Source organism: Nothoprocta perdicaria, unplaced genomic scaffold (assembly GCF_003342845.1).
Source record: "Nothoprocta perdicaria isolate Ctin4 unplaced genomic scaffold, notPer1 scaffold_453, whole genome shotgun sequence".
NCBI lineage: Eukaryota > Metazoa > Chordata > Aves > Tinamiformes > Tinamidae > Nothoprocta > Nothoprocta perdicaria.
In genome coordinates, this window is record NW_020455703.1 from 72,119 (window position 1) to 96,802 (window position 24,684).

At 33.5% G+C, this 24,684-nt stretch overlaps 1 long non-coding RNA gene across 1 annotated transcript in view; it reads right to left on the reverse strand.

The window, feature by feature from the left end:
- Positions 1–653: 653 nt before the first annotated feature.
- Positions 654–24,684, reverse strand: part of LOC112953609 — a 73,494-nt gene continuing 49,463 nt past the window's right edge. The window contains exon 2 of the long non-coding RNA XR_003250583.1: positions 654–1,286. This is a non-coding gene — a long non-coding RNA (uncharacterized LOC112953609). The remainder of the gene's footprint in view (positions 1,287–24,684) is intronic.

The following is a 24,684-nucleotide window of genomic DNA, read 5'->3' on the forward strand; positions in this document are numbered from 1 at the left end:
TTGCTTTCTGGATTCTTCCATGTGATCAAATCTCCATTGAAAATTTATTTTTTGAGATGTGGCAAGAAAGGAGAAAAATTTATCTGTATGGTCTTGGATTTGCCCTGATTTTCAGATGTGGGCTGCCTGCTTGCCTGCAGCTAATATCAGAAGTGCTCACAATCACTGATAAAACAGGCAATACAAATAGAAACAAAGACATACAAAAAAACAGAATTACATTCTAGATAGATTTTTCCATGTTTGCTTTTTGCTGCTGACCTGGTAAGTAGAATTCATGCCCTGCAAACATTTGAGATAAAAACTTTTACTGTTCAAATTTATATCCTGTAATATCTTAATTTGTAGTGGACAATTTTGTAGTGCTGTTAGCTGGGATTAAAAAAAAAAAAAATTAAACAATAAATCAACATATTTATTATGTTATTATATATGTTATTTATTATGTATTATATATTATATATTATTAAAATATTTAACTTTATTTAAAGCAACACTGTGTGAAACTAAAATGAAACTGGACAACACTTGAATATTACATTATTTTTTACAGTTAACACTAATATATGTATGCATAAAATATGCATTCTTATTACAAATTTGTTGTATATCCCTCAATCTGCAACTCCCCAAAACTAGTCATTTGGTTCATAGTTCTGAAATATGCACTGATAAAAAATGTTCTGCAACTGATTATATTCTTGATTTTCAAGCTAATTTTCTTTTACTTTTATGGTCCATTTCTGACACCTCATACAAACTGAGACCAGCACTATTTCAACATTCCTTAACACTTGTTTGTTTCCCATATGTTTCTGAGTTCATTGCATTTTGTCAAGACAGCAAGTTTTATGACAGTACTAGAAATGTTTTTAGCAACTACTTTACATAGATTTAAAGCATATCACATGTCATTTTTAATTAAGGAAAACATACACCTTAAAGGCTGGACATATGCTTTTACAGCTAAAATCTCTAACATAAAGACATAAGCTTTTACTAGCTCCTTAGATAYATTTAACGTACAAACAGAGGTCACATTTTAAAGAAGTTTATTATTTACCTTGTCCTAAAGTTAGCAGGATGAGGATGCCCATCATATAATGATAAGTAATCATATTCCTCTTCTAGAGCAAAGGATTGAAATACAATCTGTATTCTGTTTCTTTCTTCTGCTATTATAACCCAAGTACAGTTTGCACCATTTGGATATCCATATGGGAAGCCAGGGCTTTCTATAGTGCCGTTAAGACCTTTTAGAGTTCCACCACAGGTATAAATAAATCCTAAAAAGCAAACAAACAAAACAAGGAAAAAGAAATTAGCAGTACATTTTTATATCAAACTTTCAATAAAAGAAAATATGGCTTTTGAATTCATGATTTCCACAAAACACTCCTCATTGTCCAAAGTACTCCATTTAGAAAGGTAAAGCTGAAGTATTAGAATATGGCCACTTAATACAAAACAGTTCCACCTACCTAACAAATGTATTTCCCATACTGTTTATATAAAGACATATGATGTTTCTCTAGGTCTTTGCAGAGAATATATATAAATAGCATTACCTAATTTTCTTGCCTATGAGACAAAGCATTTGTATCAATTACCCCTATTGTAAAAAAAAGAGATGCTGCCAGAGCGAGGTGGGTCTTATTGTTTCAGTGCGGGTCTGTTACAAATTAGATCCATCAGTCTCTTCCCACTCTTCCCCAGATTCTGGTACTGGAAGAAGCTGAAAGATTATTTATTATGCAAAAGATTTTTTTTTTCTTTTTTATATCAGCAGTTTCCTTTTATGAAAGTTTAATAACTCAAGACAAAAYAGCCATTTGTTGCATTTGTTGCATAATTCAACCAATGCAAATAGCTGAATTGTGTTTCCGCAATCAGAAATAATTTACTAAGCTCATAATTGTTTAAATAAAGTATTAAGGTGCACGGTTCTCATACTGTAACTGACCCCAAGTTGGTCCAAGCCCCCCGCCAAGATCCCAAGTCCCCACTTGGACTCCAAGTGGGTCCAAGCTGAAAAGTGGACATCAACCAGTTGATGACTCTTTAATTTTACACACATGTATATATTTAAACTTATTAATTCATCTTCTTTACGACACATTCACAAGCTTGTCTTTGTGTTGAGCATTTAAATAGGCAGAGGCCCCTTTCTGTGAAGTACTAATCAGAAATTTATTAATATTATGTGCTTTGTATTGCTGCACTGCAAAGTAACTTTGACAGCGGAGAGGGATATATACTACTACACACACTAGTACTACTACACATATATCTGACATCAGTYTCTCTCTGTAGAACAGAGAGAGGAGTTTTATCTGTCTAATCTCAGAGCCGCATGTATAGTATATATTTTACCCTGTAGTGTAGATTAGAGAATTTAATTTCATTTTAGTGCTGTCTACGCAATTTCATTTGTTAATTAGTCTTCATTGCTGGGAGCCTGTTTTACTTCTCTCCCTCCTCATATGCTGAAACTATTTTAAAATCTCATTTATATGTCATTATTTATTATTTAAGTTCAGCTGTTTTATTTATTGCTTTAARAATGTTTTGGAGCATGGTCTCTGTGCAAGTAACTTTACAAAACTAGGTTATTCACTGATTATATGAAATCCATCCTAGAAACCAGCAATTCCTCCAAACACAGTCACCAACATAAGATATTTAAAAAGGTTTAAGTGTGTGCATATATATATTTATAAATATTTTTTCCTGTAAATCTCTTGCTGAGATCTATTTTAAATTGAGTCAGAGAAAATTTTGATTTATTGAAAGAGATTTGGATAATGCCATGCCATGGACTGGAAATGATCTCTATWCCTTTTCCTAGACCACGTGTGGAAAGCACATTTTGGCTCAGTGTTACCATACAGCTCCTGTCCTGATTCACAATCTGTGCCACCGTTGCTGTGTCTGAGATGGGAAAAACATGAATTATAAATATACTCACTATTTTGTTTATTTAGTGAGAATTGTGGAGAAAAATTGAAGTAATAGATTTTCTGTAATTGCTTGCAAGGAAACAAATTTATTCTTTTCCAAACACACACACACACAAAAAAAAATTGAATTGAGATAAAATAATACAAAAATTACCCTTCAAAATGATTACTAAGGAATATGATATTGCATATTGGATCCAACAATAGTTCATATCTCTGTTTGAAAAAAATATGTCTTTCCTGTGTACATTTCCATGTACTTCATTTACCAATAACCAAAGTCTAACAAAAACTTGTTAATTGTTTATACTTGCTGAAAGATGTCACAACTTGGGCATTTTTCAAAGATAACTAGCAGAGTATAACATAGCTATGTATGTGTCATAAGAAACAAATTTAATTTTGATTTTGATAGGTCTACTCTTTTGCCCTAYAAAATAAAACCTGCCAACAGAACCCATACGATGTGTGCTCTAATCTCTGCTTTCATATGTTAATTCATTCTCTATTGCTCTTCACCTTGGCAGACCAGCTGGGATATGTTCAAAACAGAAAACATTTATTAACTGACTGATCAAATGTTGAAGACATGACATTTATTTTCACAAGGYGAGATTCATGATGAAATAATCATTTAAGTTTCAGAAGTAGCATTCAAAACAGAATTTACTTGCAAACTAAAAAAAGAAGCAAACCTTTCCAAATTATCAGGATAGAAAGAAGAAAATGTTTATTGAACTAAATAAGAAACTGAATGATACCATTGATGATAGTTCTTAACAGTTAGTGTAATAGAATRTTTTCACTATTTTGTTTGCTTCCAGATTTTTAAATTCAGAAATTTAATTTTCAACAGTTTTTCATGGAAAAAGTATTTATTGGAATTATAAAATATCACTCATCTTCCTGCTATCTACTATATTTTGATTGATTCTGTTTCTGACCATTCATACTGTTTCATAACATAATTCCTCATGACTCACCTTCCAAGCACTGCACACCTTTAATTTAATCTCTCTCTTTTTTTTTATCTATTCCACAGTAGCAGTAGCACCTTTTTTTTTCCTGCATAAAACTTTCTCTTTGACTTTCATTTTATTAACTTTTTTTTCACATCAGTACAAATATTAAACATAATTTTATCCTTTCATAAACTACATTTAGCTCTTTCTTGTTCTCTAACTTTTTCTCTGTCTCTTTCAAATGTCCCAAAATTTGCAGACTTCTTTCTTCCTGTAATTTTTGARAGCAGGATACCTCTTTCTCTAAGGATGGTGGTGTCTATTACCACCAAACCTTTATAAGACTTTGTATTCTTTTTGAGTCATATTTCCTTTCTGTAACTTCAAAAATATCAGCAATTTTTGAGAAACTTTGAGACATACAATGTAAATCTACCATCAGATAATCAGTCTGGTAGAAGAAGATGGTCATTTTACAAAGAATACTTGGATTAGTTTTCCTGCCCGTAGACACTTAATTGTGTTGGTTTGCATATAACACGTAACTCCTTGACAGATGATAACCTTATTCTTCTATTTTAAAAACATTTCTACCACTGTCAAGGGAAGGAAGTCAGGCTTCAAGGAAGTCAGCTGTAATACCCTCAAGGTTTTATCCCTCYATGTGTAATTAGCTGTCCTTCTAAGGATATTTAAATATTTCTCTTCTATTCTCCATGCAATTTCTCAAATGTCTTGTAGACAAGAGATCAGCTGTTCCAAAATAACTGCCTTTCTCTCTTGCAACCAGAGAAGGCTAATCTCTCAGATGTGACAAACATCTGGGCAATTGACTAAGAYATAAAAACAGGAGAGGATATTTGGAATCTCATCACAGAATGAATTAAAAATCCTCTCTGGGGTTGACAGCCTGCCATATTTAATACCCCTCACATGTGCTAGCCTTGCCAGGCCTGCAAGGGAACTGGACTCCTTATGTTTGGGGAGATTGTGGGTAGATATTACATTTTTAAAGGGAACTTGGATTTCAAATGGTCACTATATTATTTATCCTGCTGATCGCCTCTCCTGGCTGCAAGCATAAACATTCTAAGCAATGACTTTCTCCTAGGCCAACTAATCCTAGAAAATGACTCTATAGTATTCTGTCCCTCCTCTCTTTTTACCTCATCTACACAGTGCTTGTGTTCTTGCAGTCCTTCTACCTGAGAAGTGGAAATATCTCAGCATATCCACAAACAGAAATTGATCCAGGAGACTTAGTTTCCTGGCAGCCCTAAAAGAACACCATATCAAAGGCATGTCTGGATACAAATGAATGCAGATTTCATTTCAGATCAAGTGAAAAAGTCACTGTATGCAAAGATACGAGTAGAGCTTCCAATGTAAAGATTAGTGCAGAAAGTTTTATATTTAGTTAGCATTTCATGTTGATGTTCCCTTTTCTTTAAAGTTAACCAAATGTCCGAATGTTTTGTACCAAGTCTCATTAGTATTTTGTGTTTGTGATCTAAGAAACTGTTGTCCCTCATGATTAAAACAGGAGTTATTTAAAGTTATCATAGAACCATCAGCTAATTAGTCAAACTGACAAGTTAAGTCCCTGCCATAACACTGTAAACTGCTAATACCWTTTGGGAACATTTCTCTTTTTTTAGAAACAAAAAGACCTGATTTTGGGTGGAGTATTCACACTTCCTAATTAACTCTCCAATAACATAACTAATTAAAGCAAAATTCTCTTGCTATTAGAATTTGTCAGCCCTTCCCTTGTGAACTGCTTGAAAGATAGTGACAAGATACAACTGCTGAAGTTGCTGATCACCCTAAGACTTCTAAAGAAGTCAGCGTAATCCTGAATTGTAACATGCAATATACTGATACTATAACTTCATACTATCTTATTTCTGTCTTTGGAACATTTATAGAGAAAATATTATGCTGTAAAATATTGGTCTATGGGTCTATAATAAATAAATAGGTAATAGTGTTWAAAAAAAAATTAAAATAAAGAGAAAATTGTCCATGGCAGACTAATTAATTGTCAATATTGGAAAATTTGTAAATATCAGAATTCTTATACAAATGGAGAGAAAAACTCATACAAAAACATGTTTCAGGAGTCTCGGCCTGAAGTGATACTAATGGAATATAAACAAATGCTATCTTCAAAAAAGTTAAAACAAAAGTCACTTCTAAAGAAATTAAGATACAGTTACTACTACTACAGATTTAAAATAAAGTTTAAACATCCAGAAAATTCAATTACAGTTTTAACACTAATTGTAACAGCAGAACAGTCCATGTAATGCTGACTTGAATTACTTAAATTTAAAACCCATTGACATACAAAGCAAACCTCTTTTTGTCATTATATAAATGCTTCATTAAAGTCTAGGATATGGACCTCGCTAATGAGATTTAAGCAGAGACTTAATGGAGGGAGGAAAGGAAGGAAGGAAGGAAGGAAGGAAGGAAGGAAGGAAGGAAGGAAGGAAGGAAGGAAGGAAGGAAGGAAGGAAGGANAAGGAAGGAAGGAAGGAAGGAAGGAAGGAAGGAAGGAAGGAAGGAAGGAAGGAAGGAAGGAAGGAAGGAAGGAAGGAAGGAAGGAAGGAAGGAAGACCCTACAGTACATTAAATTAGGTAGTCTCATATCCTGCAACATCTTGAAACAGTTGAGAGAGAACAAATTACTGCAAATTTAACTAACCTGTTGAAAACAGTATATAGCTTTGCAGAAAGGAAAAAAAAATAAAGCTAACATAATCCTTAAACGCTCGTTCTAAAGCAGTATAGGTTTATCCAAACTCAAATGAAGAAATAAGAAGTTCCAATAAGCACTCCAATAGGAAATAAACATTGTCAAAAAAAAAAAAAAAAAAGAAATAAGAAGTTCCAATAAGCACTCCAATAGGAAATAAACATTGTCAAAAAAAAAAAAAAAAAATGATGCTTGTTTGAAATGACTTCAACAAGATTAGAAGAGACTTTGAAGACTCAGTGCTCTGAGAATTAGGAGGAAATTAAGGCTCTGCTTTAAGTTTTGGCCAATAGAAACTGAACATAGGAATGGCTCAATATTTACTGTACTACAGCCAGTCTTTCTATATTCTCCATTTCCCTCCTTCCAAAAATAACACACATCCCTCTGTGGTAGCTTAGATTGCTTCAGATAAAAAGAGCCTAGAAAGCCTGGTGCTTAAAAGCAGTCTTCTCATTCAGTCACAGAGCTTACAGGAGAGATCTGCTTTTTTTAAGTCTCTCAAGTCTCTTGCTTTAGACTACGTGCAGATTCAGACCTTCCAAATGCTGCTATAAATGTAGAATAAAATAAAATAAAATAAAATAAAATAAAATAAAATAAAATAAAATAAAATAAAATAAAATAAAATAAATAAAAATAAAATAAAATAAAAAAATAAAAAACCTAACTGACTTTTCACAATCCTGAAACAATACCACTTCCAGAGAAATGTCCATGGAAGCCTGATGCAAATGGTTACTCTGTGATGTTATTGCTGTGGTATTTGGGCTGTTGTACCCGATACAGAGGCTGTGCAATCTAAAGCAGCCTAAACAGGCTGTGACAGTTGCAACATCAGCTATAGTCTTTGATCTACTCTAGGTGGTGACAACACCTTTTGAATTAAACAGCAGCAGGATATCCTGCCATTCATTGAGAGTATAAGCAAATACAGGAAGGCAGGGACCCAGAACTGTTAATCTGAAGTAGAAAATACAGCAAGATCACAACAGAGTATGAATGCAGAAAGGACAAAAATGCCCATACACAAATAAATGCATAGCCCCAGGAATATGTGATTATATAGAGCGTCAGGGTAGTGTATCTGGTTTTCAATTTCTAGGTTGCATAGTAATGAAAAAAACGCCACCACTTCAAACATCAAAGAACCCCAGGCTATATATGGGTCAAATGAATGCAGGGAGGGCAGAGCATYGCATGAAAGATTTGGCACTATGGGATAGTGTCTGACATATCTCTTAAAATCAAAGGGGAAAAAATTAAACATCTTGGTGTTCTATAGATCTTCAGGCATTTTATTTCTGCTTATTTTTTCTTATTTTTATTATTTCTGCTTTATTTTTTTTCCTTCTGTTTCCAGTTCAATCTTACAAGCAATCAATCTTTTAGCAACTTACAGATTTTATTAAAAATACTTTTGTATCATCAAGAAGAGCTAAACTTCCTTCCATATCTTGCTAAGACCTGGAGCTGCACTGTGACTATTTGCAGAAAGGGGAAAGAGGAGTAAATACTTAACAGAATCACTACTGTCTTCCTGTCTMATCCTCCCTTAAGAAGAATCAACARAGAAGCAAACAAAAAAATATCTATCCAGTCCATCCCTACAGCAAAGGGAAACTCAACCTTATTTTCTGGAATTAACCATTCACACTTCTTCCATATTCCTTGTTATGACATCTTTTAACTGAAATAGCTCATTGGAATTTGTGGTGCACAACAAAATAAAAGGAAAAAAAATATGAAATAATGCCTCTAAAAAGCAACATATACCATTATGAAAAACTTAAAAGAAAAAAAATAAGACAACAAAAAAGTGAAGCACTGAAGTCACAGAAAGGAAAATAAGGCAAACACTTCTGACTGGAAAATAAAAGTTGGTTAAATTTAAGTGAAATTATTTGAGAAAACAGTTATACTATTCTGGTTTAACTTCATTTTTATTTGCAAGATTCAAAGGAATTTKGTATATATCTTTATTTTGCTTTCCCTACTGATTAAAATTTAGGCAGACTTGGTAATGCGCTAGATATTAACTCTATAAATGTCTTACACATACAATTACACAAAGCATGCAAACATGCTGTGCATGGGAAAAAAATAGATGGCTACTCTGCTTGATTAGTGCTTCTTGGGCTTCATGTTATATCAGCACAAATACAGGAAAAAATGGTGCTAATTATTTCTTGAGCCTGAATGATCATTTGTCATATAATGGCCTAAGGAACAGCCTTAAACATTCCTACCTCCTATCCATTAATTCTCAACAGGGCCCTGTGTCTCTTGTTATCACGTTAGCAACACACATAATTTCCTATTAAATTGTGTGACTTTTTATCTTTAATTAATGCGCTCCCTGGTTTCAGCTTATTTCACCTTTTGGCAACCGTTACTCCAAGTGTCTCATCCATTTTTCACTACTCATGTCTGCTTTCAGTAGTTGGTATTTCTGAAATTAATCTGCACCCTACATTTAAAAAAAAAAAAAAGCTAGTAATAGTGCTGCTGGCTTACTATGAATAATCATCCCCTCTGACATGACAAACTAGCTCCTACAGGAAAGCTATTACTTTGAAACTGATTCTATTGCATTTAAACATTCTCCGTAGCAAAGAATCTCATCAGTGCATTAAAGCTTGCTCAGTTCTGAACAAGAAGAGGGAGATCTTAGTTTCTTTCTCAATCTGAATCCATTAGACCCATGTTACTAAATATCAGACAATTAACAGCAGTATCTTACCTAACAGTTTTTTAGAAGGGAGCTGCTGTCTTTATACTTTTCACACAGTGTACTTTGATTATAATTTTAGCATAAACTATTTGGTTCCCAGTTCATCTAAATATAAATATTAGTAAAGTGATAAATATTTTTTCCTCTTCATCTTTTCTTAAGCAAGCAGATATTGTTGGGTGGTTGGTTAGAGGAATAACAAATTCAATTGAAAATAGGTGCTTAGAGCAAAAATTAATGCCAGGGCAGATGAGGACCCTTGTCAATATGAGGCATTATGAAAAGGTTTGATTTCAGAATATATGTATGTGTGAGTGGCGGTAGCAAGATAGCTACCAAAGCACTTGGAGATTTCTCTGGGTAACCGGAGATTTCTGTGGGTAACCAGAGATACGCCACATTTATCATTGTGAAAAGGAAATATTTGGTATTTGTAAGGTGTAATATTTGTTCTTCAACATGAGTAAAGGACTTATCTTTCAAGGAAGCCAGAGAGCAGTTTTTACTGTTGTGTTCTCAGAATAAAATACTGCCCCTTGTGGTGCTTGGGGAATCCAAATGAGGATGACAGTAGACATTCTTCTGAGAGAATCTGAGGAGGCTTCCCGCAAATATTTTGAATATTTTCTCTCAGCAGTTCAGGGAGACTTAGGAATATACTCACAACTGCAATACCTGTTAAAATCTTAAATTTACATGCAGTAACAATGTTTCCACGTAAAATTGTATGCATAATCATTTAGGAAGCGGCATGGGTATCTTTATCTAGCTGACAATGTAAATCAGATCTTATATACATAATATCATGTTTCATTGGGAAACTTAACCTTGTTTCATCAAGCCCAAGGTGGGAGCYCACCTCCCACTGAAGAGCGCAAAACAAGACAGTCTTTTACTCTGCAAGATGACATACTACTCAGTACAGACATACTGTTGATGAGACAGGTAATAGTTTCAAAAGAAGCTGGAGGATTTTTTGCCTTCTGAAAGGGAGATTTGTCATGATTACGTCTGCAGCCGTATTGCTGCAGAGGGCTGGTATAGTTTACAGACAAGCATTTGTCTCTGGGAAAGAGGCTGGGAGATGTTGAACTTTTTTGAACATTTGGATGAGGGTATCAGTGGACATGGGTGCAGTATTTACTCAATTTAGCATTCTGCTGGACTAAAACAATTTTATATCCAGCAAACCTGATGTAGATAGTTGTAGGCTTTAAATTTGATGCTATATATGCCTGGGACATACACAGTCAAGTAAAGACAGATCTGCAATAGAATGTTTAATCCAAACACTTCTGTGACTCAGTCATTCTTGTACTTCTTGTCAGAATCAAATCGAGTTTCTGAACAAAAGCTCAACTGTATATGCAACTCAAGAAGGTACTAATAAAACAAGATGTAGTCCCACTCAGAATAGATGTGAATAAGCCTCARGCACTGCCTATTTAGTGATACTTGCTGCAGCTGGAAGAAGTGTTGATTGGAATGCTTGGGTAAAGCCTTCCATAACATTTTGTGAAGTCAAATTGTTTGTGAATGAATATCCAAATACATTTTTATTAAGGTTCTATCATGAATATTACCATGAAATCCTGGTCTAACTAACAGTGACACTCCATGAAATAGTAAACTGTTTAAATTATTGGGTTATATGAAAGTATTTCAAGTCCTCCTTCTCTGTATTCCCCCACTTCATATATCCATCAGGGTACTGACTAGATATTAGGTGTCAATCAACTCRTGTTCTTATCGTTAAGGTCTTATGTAAATTCTTACTCAGGATCAATGCCAAATTTCCAAACTTCTATATTTTGTTTCTGTAAAAGCAGATTAGTTTTCCAGCCTTAATTGCATGTCCAATGATTCCTCTGGCAGTGTAGCCAAAATTCTCTAGCTGCTGATTCCAGTCCAGAATTTTAAGTCATCTTTATGTTCTAATACTGACATTTATTCTGCTTACATCTGCTCACAAATTAGATACAAAGGGTAGAATCTGATTAAATGTGGGTGTTTAACAGCAAGGCTTCTGTTGTCATCAGTAAGGCACTGGACAATAGATTCAGTGGAGCTTAGTCATCTACATCAAATAGATTGACCGGCTCTCCATTGACTACAATAGAAGCTTAGATAACTAGGACAGCTTACACACCTGCTCTGCAGGTGACTAATGTTAAGTGTAGGAATCCCAGCTGAGATACATTTGCTGTTCAGCATTTTGCAATGCTTGTATTAACACCTTTCTTATTTTCAGGCAAAACAGGGAGGACAGGAATGAAATTAAGTGAAGTGGTCAATKGCTTAGAATCCCCAAAGTCGTAAAATTATTCTTGGGCTTTCTTTACCCGTATCTTTTCCTAGAGAGTAAGGTCAGCAGTGCATATTTAACATCTTATCTCCATTTCCTAATAGGAGGTTTCAACACAGAGTTGCATCAGTTCCTGCTATTGCTGCAGAGTGCTYGAAGGCAGGCAAGGTATCTCCTGCTGCAAGGAGGTCTAAGCTCCTTGGGAGCAGCAGCTTTAAGGAAAATGACATAAACATCCCCCACAAAAGGGCTAGAGAACAGCCCTAGGACTCCCCACAAAACATGTGAAGAGTATTCCTCTGTCTTCCTATACAAAATATCTTCTTTTCTTTGTATTGCAAAACTTGTGCAACATGCAATGCAATAATTAAAATTAATTATTGCTTAGTGTGTCAATAGAAATTTCTATGGGAGCAAGGAGGGATATATCTCTTTCTTATTTACTATCTCTATAATTAAGAGTATGTGATTATGCTATCAGTGCAGTGAAATGAAAATGAAATCACACCCAGTATGAATAATATACCCAATCTGCATGGAAATTACAGAATTTTCAAACAAAAGCAATTATATTTTTCTCTCTCTCTTAATTACTTTGTTGTAATTTAAGGAATGTGACTAAGCTATTAATGCTGTTTAATAAACTGAAATCAATGCACAGTGAACTTAACTTTTTTTAAAAACACTTCTTGGATGTAAGATGTGTAGACTTTGTTGAATTACTGTGGGAAASTGCATATGATTTATGTGGGGGTTGTAAGTAACTGCTGCTCAGTGCACTGAAAGAGCTGGAGTGCTAGGCTGTAACTGTGTTCTACTAAGATAAYGTGAGTGTTAATATCGGATGGAGTCTTTGAAATGTAATACAAAATGGYATATTAAGGATAAAAATTATTATTATGATTTGGTTTGATTAACAGAATAATGAGTAGAACTCATCAGCAAGATTAAAGATTAAAGATCATCATTTAAATAAGCTGAATATCTTTAAGCCGAGATGCTGCTACTGCTTGCAATGTTCAAAACTTCATCAAAGYTCTTTGAAAGTTCATCATGTGTGAAGGAACAAAATGCAAAAAGGACTTATTTGTACTTCCCAAAAGCAGAAAAATAYCAAGGAGATCGCTCAAAGAGGTAACCTTCAAAAGGAAATCCTACTCAGCACAATTTCATTTCTACTTGTCTAAGAAGTATTTGTAAGTACTTAAAGCTGTTAATGATTCAGTATAATCAAGACTTAAAGCCACTAGGCTTTGGACTTCTTAAATTTATGAAAYAGCAAAATAAATCAATCCACTATTTTTCCTTTGAAACAGGAGATTTCATTCCTAAAGATCRTTGACTATCTTAGGAATCCTAAAGATTCAGTGTGTTGAATGCAAGGCAATTCCTAGTAAGAATCAAACTATTAATTTATAACTTAATATACCTTTACTATTCCATTTAGAAAACCTTAGGCAATGCTCTAAAAATTCACTTTTTTCATTTTGAAATTTTTTGTAGCTTTCTTGGTTCCCCAAAAATCTGTGATAGTTGAATATAAAATTGAAAAAAAAAAAAAAAAAAACTCTTGACTCATCAGAGGAGAGGTAATTAATTTAATAATACTTCAGTATGATATTCAGAATGAACAAACTCAGAAGAGCTAACTTTTCTTTRTACTTTCATTCCATATAAACACATCATGAAATATATATTTTCTTCTGTATAAAGTCTTACAAAAGAAAAACAAGCATTTATTGTAGGCAATACCTTATTGCTGGTCCTGTTCAACAAAACAATAAACCACATTCTCAACATTAGGCATTCTGTTCTGTTTAGCCTATACATATGATTAATACTTTAATTGTGTAAATTTGTAATCCTAAATTTTTGTAGGGTTGATGACTCCATGAGAAGTAATAAACAGCAAGAGTAATTAAAATAATCATTTATTATGCTTCTATGAATTCATCATGCTTCTATGAATTGATTTTTTTTTTCTGTAAGCAGAGGTAAGTCTTGCTGTATACAAGAAGTTCAARTTTTCTGTTTTTCCAAAGATATAAGATATTGATTTGCTAATAACTTAAACAGGAAAGGCTGCAGTATTGTATTAAGCCTATGTTTTGGAAAAAAAAAAGAAAAATGTAACTTCAGCTTGTCTAGCAGAAAAGCATGGTACCTAAAGCAAAACATATTATAKTTTTTGAAATGAGCAGAGAACTAAATTTATGTGATCATTAAAGTGTGTTCTTTAAACAAGTATTTTTGCAGAATCATTTTAAAGTTACTTTCATTTTCCAGATTTTTAAAATATGAATTATAATATTTGTTGAAACTTTTAGAACATTACTTCTGATATTTTAGAATAGAAATACCAAAATTCCTTTGTAAAGGGAAAATTGTAGAGATCAATTTACCTTTGTGTTGATTTTATGAGACATAGTGTTTTAATATCTTGGTAATCTTATCTGTTTTCACAGAATCACAGAATATTCAAGGTTGGAAGGGACCTCTAGAGATCACCTAGTTCAACCTTCCTGCTCAAGCAGGCACACCTACTGYATGTGGCACAGGGTGGCATCCAGGCAGGTTTTCATTTTTATTACTTTTTTTTATTCATTTTTTTATTCATTTTCATTACTTTATTTTGTTTTACTAAAATTTTGCTTCAGTTACTTTTTCCCTCTCTTTTCAATATTTTCTTCTAATTTCTGTATGTATTTTTTATTACTGCAGTTTTCAATTGTGAATAATTTCATTGCAAATACATTTCACCTGCGTCAAAAATTTTCCCATTTGCTTTATGTGACAGCAATCTTAAATATTATTTCCCCAATCTTTCTCCAGATTGCTGCATAAAATGAAAGAAGTGGAAATAATTAGTTTTAGGAATAAGATTAAAGAAAATATTAATTGACTGTCAACAGTCAGTAATTACCTTTAAAATTTATCAGCAGAGAAAATTTATCTTGATTTGTCTCTTAAGCTTTGTGCTATGGATTTTTTTTTTTTTTTCTTTTTTTTTCTGTTTATGTTTGTAACCTTTTCATGGCTTGCATTACCTGCCAAGGAGAAAGCTGACACTGAGCTAGTGTAATGAAATTTGCTGGGATATTCTATCTGGTTGAGTTACGAGATTTGCAAAATGCCTAAGGAGTAACACTGTAGAAACATTAGCTACTGTCACCATCCTCATCAGTGACCAGATGTCAAAAAAATTCAAGGCTTAACAACAGGTAAATATAATTACATCCCTGGGAGCTTTACACTTCAATGAGTGACCTAGAATCAGGAAGATTATTTCAGCTAATGAGCTCAAGAAAGATGAAAGAGCACTTACAGATTTACACTGAGCTGTTACCAGATTCACAAATTCTGACATCCGTGCTACTTTTCTCTCTAGTTGTCTCTAACGTAATACTTCTTGGGATTCATTATGACAAAATATTTATATAAGAAGTTAGACAAAGGATCTCATCCATCAGATTGTTAATTCATAAGGATCAGACCTCCATGAATACAGAATGACCTCGCTACATTGATTTTGAGCTATGATAACCATACTACCTGAAGATATAACCTCGGGGGAAAAAAAAAAAAAAAAAAAAAAGTCTCTACGTGTTTCTATAAAGTGCAATGCATCTTCAAATATATTTGTGAGTGTTTCAACCAAAAGTAATAAAAAAAAAAAAGTTTGTCCTTTCCAACATGAAAGGACAGGGACGTGCTACCTGCAAAACTRACAGAAGACTTCTCAGTGAAACATATAATTTTCCTCTTCCTTTATTCCATTACAAAAGGCAGTATAGACGCTTGCTTTATTTTTACAAAATGAATATATTTACAGTGAGTAGTTGGTAGAAAATTTAATGCTATTTTGAATTGTATTAATTCTAAGACTAGATAGGACATATCTGAATCTATATGGCTACAGAGGTCTTCATCAGAGCCTGCTGTGAACAGTAATCAAGCTGAAAGATAACATGTTGGTACAGACAACAGTGTGGAGGTAAGTACAGACATGTATATTATTAAGCTTGCTTATTAGGGCAGCATTTATGAAGAATATGTGAATCAAATTTCACTGTCCTAACTTTGTGTAAGCACAGAATACTTCAAAAAGCTCACTTACCTTTATTAGACTGTCCTGTGTGCTACATAAACAGAGAGCAAGAACACTCTGTGCTACATTTTTTTTTTTCCTAGTACTTAATGATTTTGGAAAGGGTAAAGAACTGTCATAGAGATTTAAAAAAAAAAAAAAAAAAATCACCACCACCACCAAAAAAAAACAGATGCACCATGGATCAATACAATTCAACACATTTTGAGAGGAATAGTTTTCCTAATTGTATAATTGTCCTAAGTGATAATTGGTTTCAAAGTAATACAAAAACCTCTGAAACACAATCTAGATCTTTTTATTTACCTGCATAAAAATTTAGCTAGCCTGAAACAATGATTCAAAATCATAAAAAAAAAATTAAAAATAAGAGGATCCAACAAAAATAATGTAATGCTGTTATTATAAGTCAATGCACCTGATACTTTTTTCATATTTAATACTAAATTACATCTTTATCTGGCATAAATTGGAATAAATCCAACAAAACCAAGCAATTAGCAGTACTACATGTGAGAGAAGTGCTCATAAAAGGAGAAACTGGAGAAAAAAAACAGGGCCTAACAGAAGCTATGGCATTACAGAGCTTTGCTTGAGGTGGGAGGGTTACCTCTTCCAGGATAGTTGATATGTATAGAATCTACCTCTCCACAAATCCCTTGGCAACGTAGTTTGCCCTCCTAGCASAGGCTAATAAGAGTAACTGAAGAGTGCAGCAGAATGGAGACACCATGGCCAAACTCCCTTGCAGGATTCCCTGGGAAGATGGTAATCTTACGGTGCCGTGCAGTTAGTGAATGAATGGAGGACGGAGTGGAATAAAGACACTACGGCCAAATTCCATTGTACTCCCTGCAAAGGTGGCAATCTGGTCATGCCACTCAGCTGATAAGCCACACAGTGCAATAAAATGTCTGGTTCTAGGACAACAAAGGTGGCAGATCAGTCCCTTCCTATGCACTTTACTCAAACTTCACTCATTCTAATCTCATTATAATACCAATACACAACCCCATCCCAAAAGTTACCCACTTCCAAGCATGCTTCCTGAGCATGCTCTCCAGATTTTCAGTTAACTCAAGAGACTTTTTAAACCAATCAATAATGAAAATAAGTATGACTGGAGTAATTCAAGCTCCACCTAAATGTAAAAGAAAATATATAAAAGGTGAACCAAGGAGGGAAGTAGGTAGGAAGGAGGACCGAGGGAAAAGGTAGGAAGGAAGAGAGAGGGATGACTTCATGGAAACTTCTAGATCAGTCGACAGGCTGAACCACCTTTCCTCCCATCCAGTCAGGACACTGCATGAGGACACTCCTTGAGGTTGAGAGCCCCCACCCATCTTCTGGGCTGAGTGATGGTTGCACATTTGTACGCTAGGCACTAGCTAAGAACCCTGCACCATAGTAGAGAATTTCCTATAGTGACACCTGAAACCTGTTTTCTAAATGTTACATTTGAATAAATCGTGCTATTTGTGAACTCGGCTGCTTGTTTTAAAGGTGATCGGACCTACAGTTGACAGGCTGTTCATAGAACCCAATACTACCAGAGTCAGGCCTGCAGCTGATCATATTATTTGCAAACTCAATTCGCTGTTTAAAGACAATTGGACCTACAGCCAACAGGCTGTTTGTGAATCCAGCACTGCCAGAGTTGGCCTGTAGTTACCACAGTATTTGGTATCCCTGCTAAGAGATGAGTCCAGCCACCCCCAGCCTCTCTAACTTTTGAGGATCAGCTGGAATGCAAGAGGATTCATCTGTTATCAAATTTGCTCCCCTTTCCATCAAATCGCAGCACTATAAGACTGCTGATAGCTGTTCAGCTGCATTCATAAACAGAAAGAGCACCGCAATAACCATAAAAAGATGGACAATATGACAATATGGACACAATTCACAGACAATATGACACAATAAAAGGAAGCAATGTGAAAGAGATAAGAAAGAATAGATTCTATAAAATGATAGTGATTAAATGATAGGTCAGACTTCTGATGAGAAGTTCTGCAGTGATTATTTTCCCTAATTCCTGAATATTGAAAAAAGAAAATTATGTATCATAAAACTTCCAAAATCGTGTGTGCTGTGTGGAATTTGCACACCCAATAAAACATTTAGAAAATGAATTTATGAAAAATAAGCTATTTCAGTGGAAAAAAAAATGGACAATACATAAGTATATAAGCAATCATATTCTACATGTTAATACTTACAAAAATTAATTGTGATATTGCATTGTGATATGCATAATTATGATATTATAACCATTGAATTTTCTCTTTTGATATTCTTCTCTAGAGCCAGTGTTTCTAAGAAAATACCAGATTCTTTCTTCCAAAGTTTGCCTTATCTTTCTTAAAGATACAGTATCCTAAAAAAGCCATTTGGATGCACTACTAACCAGAGTTGACCTTAAACAAGCAAAATTTCTTCTACATTCTTTATTTTTACTGTATTTTTTCTTCCCATATATCTCCTCATATATATATATATATATWATATATAAAAGCCAAATACATTAATGTATACTTTCTATTTAACTTTCCTCTACTCGTGCAGGTGTTTATACTTAAATAGAAGAAGAGGAAAAAGAAAGAAGAACAAAGCTTCTGACCTTGCCTGAAATAAGAGAAAAAACTTGCACCTCTGGCTACATTGAGATTCACAGAAATATGTATGAAAAAATAAATGTGTAACAATGTTTTCCATTCCCATAAAAGCTTGATGTAGACTAATATTTTTTTCCAAAAGATTTATTTCCAAAAATGGGTAAAATATGACCTTTTCAGTATGAGCAGCTTTGAACTGGACTTTGAACCTGCCAGTGTTATCCCTCCACAACTCTTTCTCTGATTCTAAAGACAGAGAAAAGTTGATTTAGCTTTAAGCTTCTGTGAAACAGGAATATTTTTTTTTCAGTTTTTCTCCATGTAATAATTCCTTTAAAGTTGTACCATAATAAAAAGACAGCCAACTCAGATTTTCCTGCACAACAACAACAACAACAACAACAACAAMAAAAAAGACACCAATATTACCATTCATCTCCATAATTTTTTAAGTGATTACTCTGTTTTGACATATTTTTGTTAGAGAGCAGATGTATTAATATCTTTTTAGAGAGATTAGTCATCATTTTCTATGGTGGACAATATTTACTGAAACTGAATGGGAGTTTTTATGAATTAAAGTTATGATTGTAGTAAATGCAATTATGCAAAAGACAGTAGAAATATATTTCCTAGTGAAASAGAAATCTATGATGTTAGAAATAATGTTGCAAAAATACTTCTGCTAGGCATTGCATACAAGATTATATTTTCTCAAAGAAGTATTCCCCCAGAAAAAAAAAAATCAGAAAGATAAGTAAAATCAGACACTAAAATATCTTTCTAACATCATGAATTTTAATTTCAAAAGGGACTGTATGCTTTCATAGACTGATTCCTATAGAGAAATCTGGTCTTTATTTGCTTGGGAAGTAGCTTTGGAAGGAAGGGAAGAAGATACTACCATGACGAATTCACTTTTTGCTACTTGACTGTAATATAGTAATATGTCTGATAGCAAAAAAAAAAAAAAAAAAAAAAAAAAGCTCTCACTATATCCACTTTGGAGAAATATACATTTTTTTTCTCACAATCACCATCTCTTTTTACTGTTTTCACATTGATATGAGATACATAGTTCAAGATTTCTAGTACTGAAAGACAAAAATTTTGCACTACTTTAATATAGATATTTAAACTTTTTCTTTTTTTTGCATAAAAGATAATAATTTCTGAAAAAATACTTTTTTTCCAGTATTTTTTCTCACTTTAACAATTCAACATATCCAACATGACAAGCTTATTTTCAAGGAGTAGATCACCTGTAAATTAGAGGAAAATCTGCTGCAGACGGAGCTGTTTTGTCAGAAGCATAATGAGCATAAAACTGAGTTTTCTGTATATTAACTAAGAAATCAAATCCTTCCTTGTTAAAAATGAGCTTTCTTCCTATTCTACACTGTAAAATTTGACATTAGTAGTATCATCTAATTTATACAGGTGGAATTTTAATTCCTGTATGACATTTCATTCTGGTAGGTAATTCTTTTTCCTAAATAGTCAAAAATTTAAGGCTTTTCAATGATAAGGATGTTCTTCAAAGAAGATGGCCAAATGATCTTAGAACATTTTGGATTCATTTGTCTCACACCAAAAATGCCTTTGTTTATGATGACAGTGCCTCATTAAATATGAACCAAGTTAATTATGCACATAACCTAGATTTTCATTTCAATTGTTCATGAAAGTAAATTATTAACTAGACAATGGAAAAAATCACACATTTTCAGAAATTAAGAATTGTAATATACAAATTCTTGACTACTTCCAGTTCTGAGGGAACTCTCAGAACTACTCTCTTCAATATTTTTACAAAATTAACTTTTTAACAAGGGTTTGCAAGAATAGTATCAGTTTCTAGGCAAGACTGTGTTTTAACTGTCATGTTTTTAAATATGCATTTACATTATATGCCTTTAAAAGTACACTTCTACGTTTCTTTCCTCTTTAGCAGTAATTAAATCAGATGTTTGTTTTGTCAAGATACAGCTCTTTTACCTTCCTATCTAGGTTTCTCATTTAGACACTTTGCTATCATTTATGCATAAGAAATGCATAATAAAAATATAGCCATTTTTACACAGGTTTTCTCTCCATGAGAATTTCAGTTGAGAATATACATGAATGTATTGCAACACTCACAATAGAATACATGAATGTATTGCAACACTCACAATATCACTCACAATAGATTATGTCTAGATTAGCAAGTCATGAAATTCAATAGGAAAATATATAATATATAGTGGAATAATTTATTCTAAATAATAATGTTCACATTTTATGTATTTCAAAAGTTTTACAGGTTGGTCCAAATTTCTGAACTGATTGCTGCAGTGGCTGGAATGCTTTAGATGCATTCCCGGAGCACCTTGGACAACTGTGTCTACAAAAAACTCAGACTATGCACCACGAGACAGCTCAAAGGCAGGAACTAAAGAATTGTGAATAGGGACAAGAGAAAACCTTTTTTCAGAAAAACAAATGTTCTCTATCCAAGCCAATACACTTAGAATAAAGACACCTTTCACTACCAAAAAAGAAATCTATTTTAAGCCACTGTAGCATGCATGTATTTATGCCTACTTTGTAAATCAAATTTCTAAATTGTTATAAAAGAAAAACACTTTTTTTTTTTTTTTTTTAGTATTACTAAAATAGACTATGTTTTCTGGTGTAAGAAGATAGTTAAGCACTAGTATTAAGGTTAAAGTGTTGAGTTGTCATATTACCTGAAGAGTTCTTCAGAAATTACTTAATGCTTCATAATCACCTAATGAAATCTTATCCATTTAAATAAAATGCTGCTTAATTTAAAGTAGAACAGTTAATTTGAGGTAATCATTTCACATGGAAAAAACATCTTAGGTCCAGTTGAAAATTAGTGAGAAGGTCATCATTCTGGAATGGCATCTTAAACCTGCATAGCCCACATTTACAGATGGATTTATCAGGTTTCTCATAGCCAGATAAACATCCTATATAGCACCTATGTGCTATTCTGGGATCAAACTTTAAATTGTGGATGATTTTAAAGGCTCATCTCCATGCATTCCCAGGAGTCTTACAGTTGATATGGGGGAGTCCCAGCAGCCTCATGAGAGTCACCAGTCCCTGCTCGTCCCCCAGGAACCCCCAGGAGAACCTCAGCTCATGAGGGCAATAGAGAGGGTCTCTGCCGTCCTTAATATAGTATGTCTGTATGAGTGCCTACTGGGAATACGTGTTCATCCGTTCTACCCGCTGGACCTGGGAATTTGGAGCTCAGGCAACTCTTATCATGTCGATAGGCTAAATACGATGAGTTTCCTCTCTCTGCGGCCTTTCTTTCCCTATTAACATGAGWCCTGGCACAGGCATGCTATGCAGTGTTCATTAGGAATCTGTTAGTGTTGCTCTCCAATTCTCACTCCTCATTCTAGTTAATATTTAGACCAAACTGGAAAATTAAGATATATTTATATTTGTTTAAATACAAAGATCACATTTATTTTAGAATATATCTTCAAAACTTTGGGTAGAACTAAAAATAGAAGGAAGATTATGAATCCTTTCACTCTATATTACATATTTTAAGGTAAAGCACAATTCAGATGTCTAGAAATTAATTCATAATTCCGGTTTGATGGGAAATGTGGAAAAGATATCCTAAAATAACCAAGTGTACAAAAGTGAATGAATAGAACATAATGAACATGATGCAAATTAAAAAAAAAAAAAAAAAGGCAAATAAGATATCCTGAAAGCATGCAGTAGAATTGAAAGAAAGCTTGGCAAGATGCATCTCTGTAAGATTAAACTGGATTAAGTCTTGTGAACATATAGAAAGCATACTAAAATGAAACAACAGTTATTAGTATAGGAGAAATACTTGTGGACAATTGATGGTTTGCATCACAGCTGCTTTCTATTGCAAAACTTTTAAATAAATGGCAAACTACTGAATTTCTTCTTGAAAGGCAAAGGATAAATAATGTGGAGAGAGGCTTAGGCATCAGCTGTCCCTATTAAATTTGGAATAACTGGGCATCACAGTAACTGAAAGGCTCCATCTGCTGGCTTTCAGGTACATTGCAAAAAAAAAAAAAAAAAAAAGCAGTAGGACATTCATGCTCAGTGAAATGTTCTCAGTTTTTCATCAACCAGCATGAACTGAGCAGTAATATAGGAAATATTTTTCATGCCTGACAGGCACATTCCTTGCAATGGCATCCACACCTCCCAGCATCCGTATGATAATGTATTAGCTAACTAATGCATAATGAACCATTCTTAGAGGATGATGTTAAATGTCCAGGGAGTTAAAATGCTATGGTCTACTGCATTACAAGAATACAGAAATGGCACAAATCTAATTCGATCTTGTGAAAACATTAGGCAGATTCAGAATACCACTATGTTTTTTTGTGCTTCTTCAATTATGCTGTCAGAATATATTCCCTGATAAGGATTTAAGACATAAGAAAAAATTAAAACTTAAAAGATTTAAAATGATAGCAGAAAGATTTAAAATGATAGCAGTCTCCACTGTGTGATAAGAAAGAAAAAAAAAAAAAAAAAAAAAAAAAAAAGGCAAGTTAGAGAAAGGGTCTTTTCCTAGCAGCCCTATGCTCATAAATACTAAATGAATCCCCACCTCACTCCTTTGTTATATCTATCTAGGAAACTAAATTTTATTGAATCATCTTCTACCCAATTTCAGAAAAAATATTTTAATAGAAATAACTATTGGGAAGACCTGCACTCATCAGTCAAGGGATAATTTGCATCATAATTTCAAACATCAGACTATCTCCAGACATAAATTTCCATGTGAAAAGCCTACACTTGAGGTCCAGGTGAGCGCAGAGGACAAACATTCTTGTCATATATCAGGAGACAACAGGGAAACAGCATTCAAAGGCAGAAAGTGGTTAAGTACTGGAGATGAATGGAGGTACTGTGCCCTTGAAAATATCACTATCTATTCATCACAGCTTGCCTTAATTTAAAAGAAAGATGCTGAGGAAGACGTCAATACTATTTCAGCTACAGTCTAAAGAAGATGTCAATACTATTTCAACTACAATTCTATAGTTAGTTTGGATTTCAGGAGTTCATAGTAGCAACCAAATTAGTATTTTTCCTCCAATTTTCTTTTGAAGGGAAGCATTACAAAATTATTCTTGAAGTTTATAGAAAAATGGCACATCTATGCAAATCGATGTATCTTTCTTGTATTACATACTATTTTCTCTAATACATTTTTCTCTGTAACAGTTTTAAATCAAAAAATCAAAACTGATCTGCTTATGAATAGAGATATTTATGAATAGTTATGGTATCATTGACTCTTTGAAATGCACCCTTTAAAACTCTGGTGTCAGTATAAACTAAGCTGTCACTCTTAGTACATAGATAGTACTTAAAACATACATAGTAAGTGCTAGAATATAATAAGCAAAGATAGCAATGATGCAGTGTCTTTAGGGGAGTCAGATTCTGCCATTCCCAGTCTTCTTCCCAGTGACTTTTAATGTACAAATGTAAAATCCCAAGTCATTTTAAAACAACTCTTTTGCTTTCACATATATTTGAGATCTAAATTAAGACAATCGAAAGGAACAGAGAAAATATATTCCTCAGTGCACCTAGCATATTTAACTACTGCTGGTGCAAAACCGAGATATGATCATCACAATTATTTTAGTTATTTAATATTAGGAAATGTGCATATTTAATCATATTTTGTATGTCATATACTTAAAATTACCAAGTGCTGTATATGCCTTCTACTTGTCAAGTGCTTATAATTGTGTATGTRTATGTCTGTGCGAATATATGCTCTTAAAAATCAAACTTAAAATGTGTGCATCAATATGGCTAGCCAAGAGAATGCAATGCACAAAGACAGAATAAACTAATAACTGCTTATGAATTATTTTCAGTCTGTCTACATTTCTTTGGGTTGAATTCATTAGGGTGCATGTTAGAAAAAATATTTTGTCCTATATTAATTTATACCATCCTTTTATGGTGCTACTGATTAAGTACTTAGCGGCTGAAATTATTGTGCTGTGACATGGCAATTACCATTAAGCCACTAAGAGCAATTATGAAACTAGACACAATTGACTACAAGTCTGCAGGTTAAGAAAGGTAGCAATAAAATAAGTCCTCTAAGTAGAAGCAAAGATTGGAAAGGTAGAGCACTAAGCATGGGGGGAAAAAAAAAAAAAAAAAAAAAAAAAGAGGGGGGG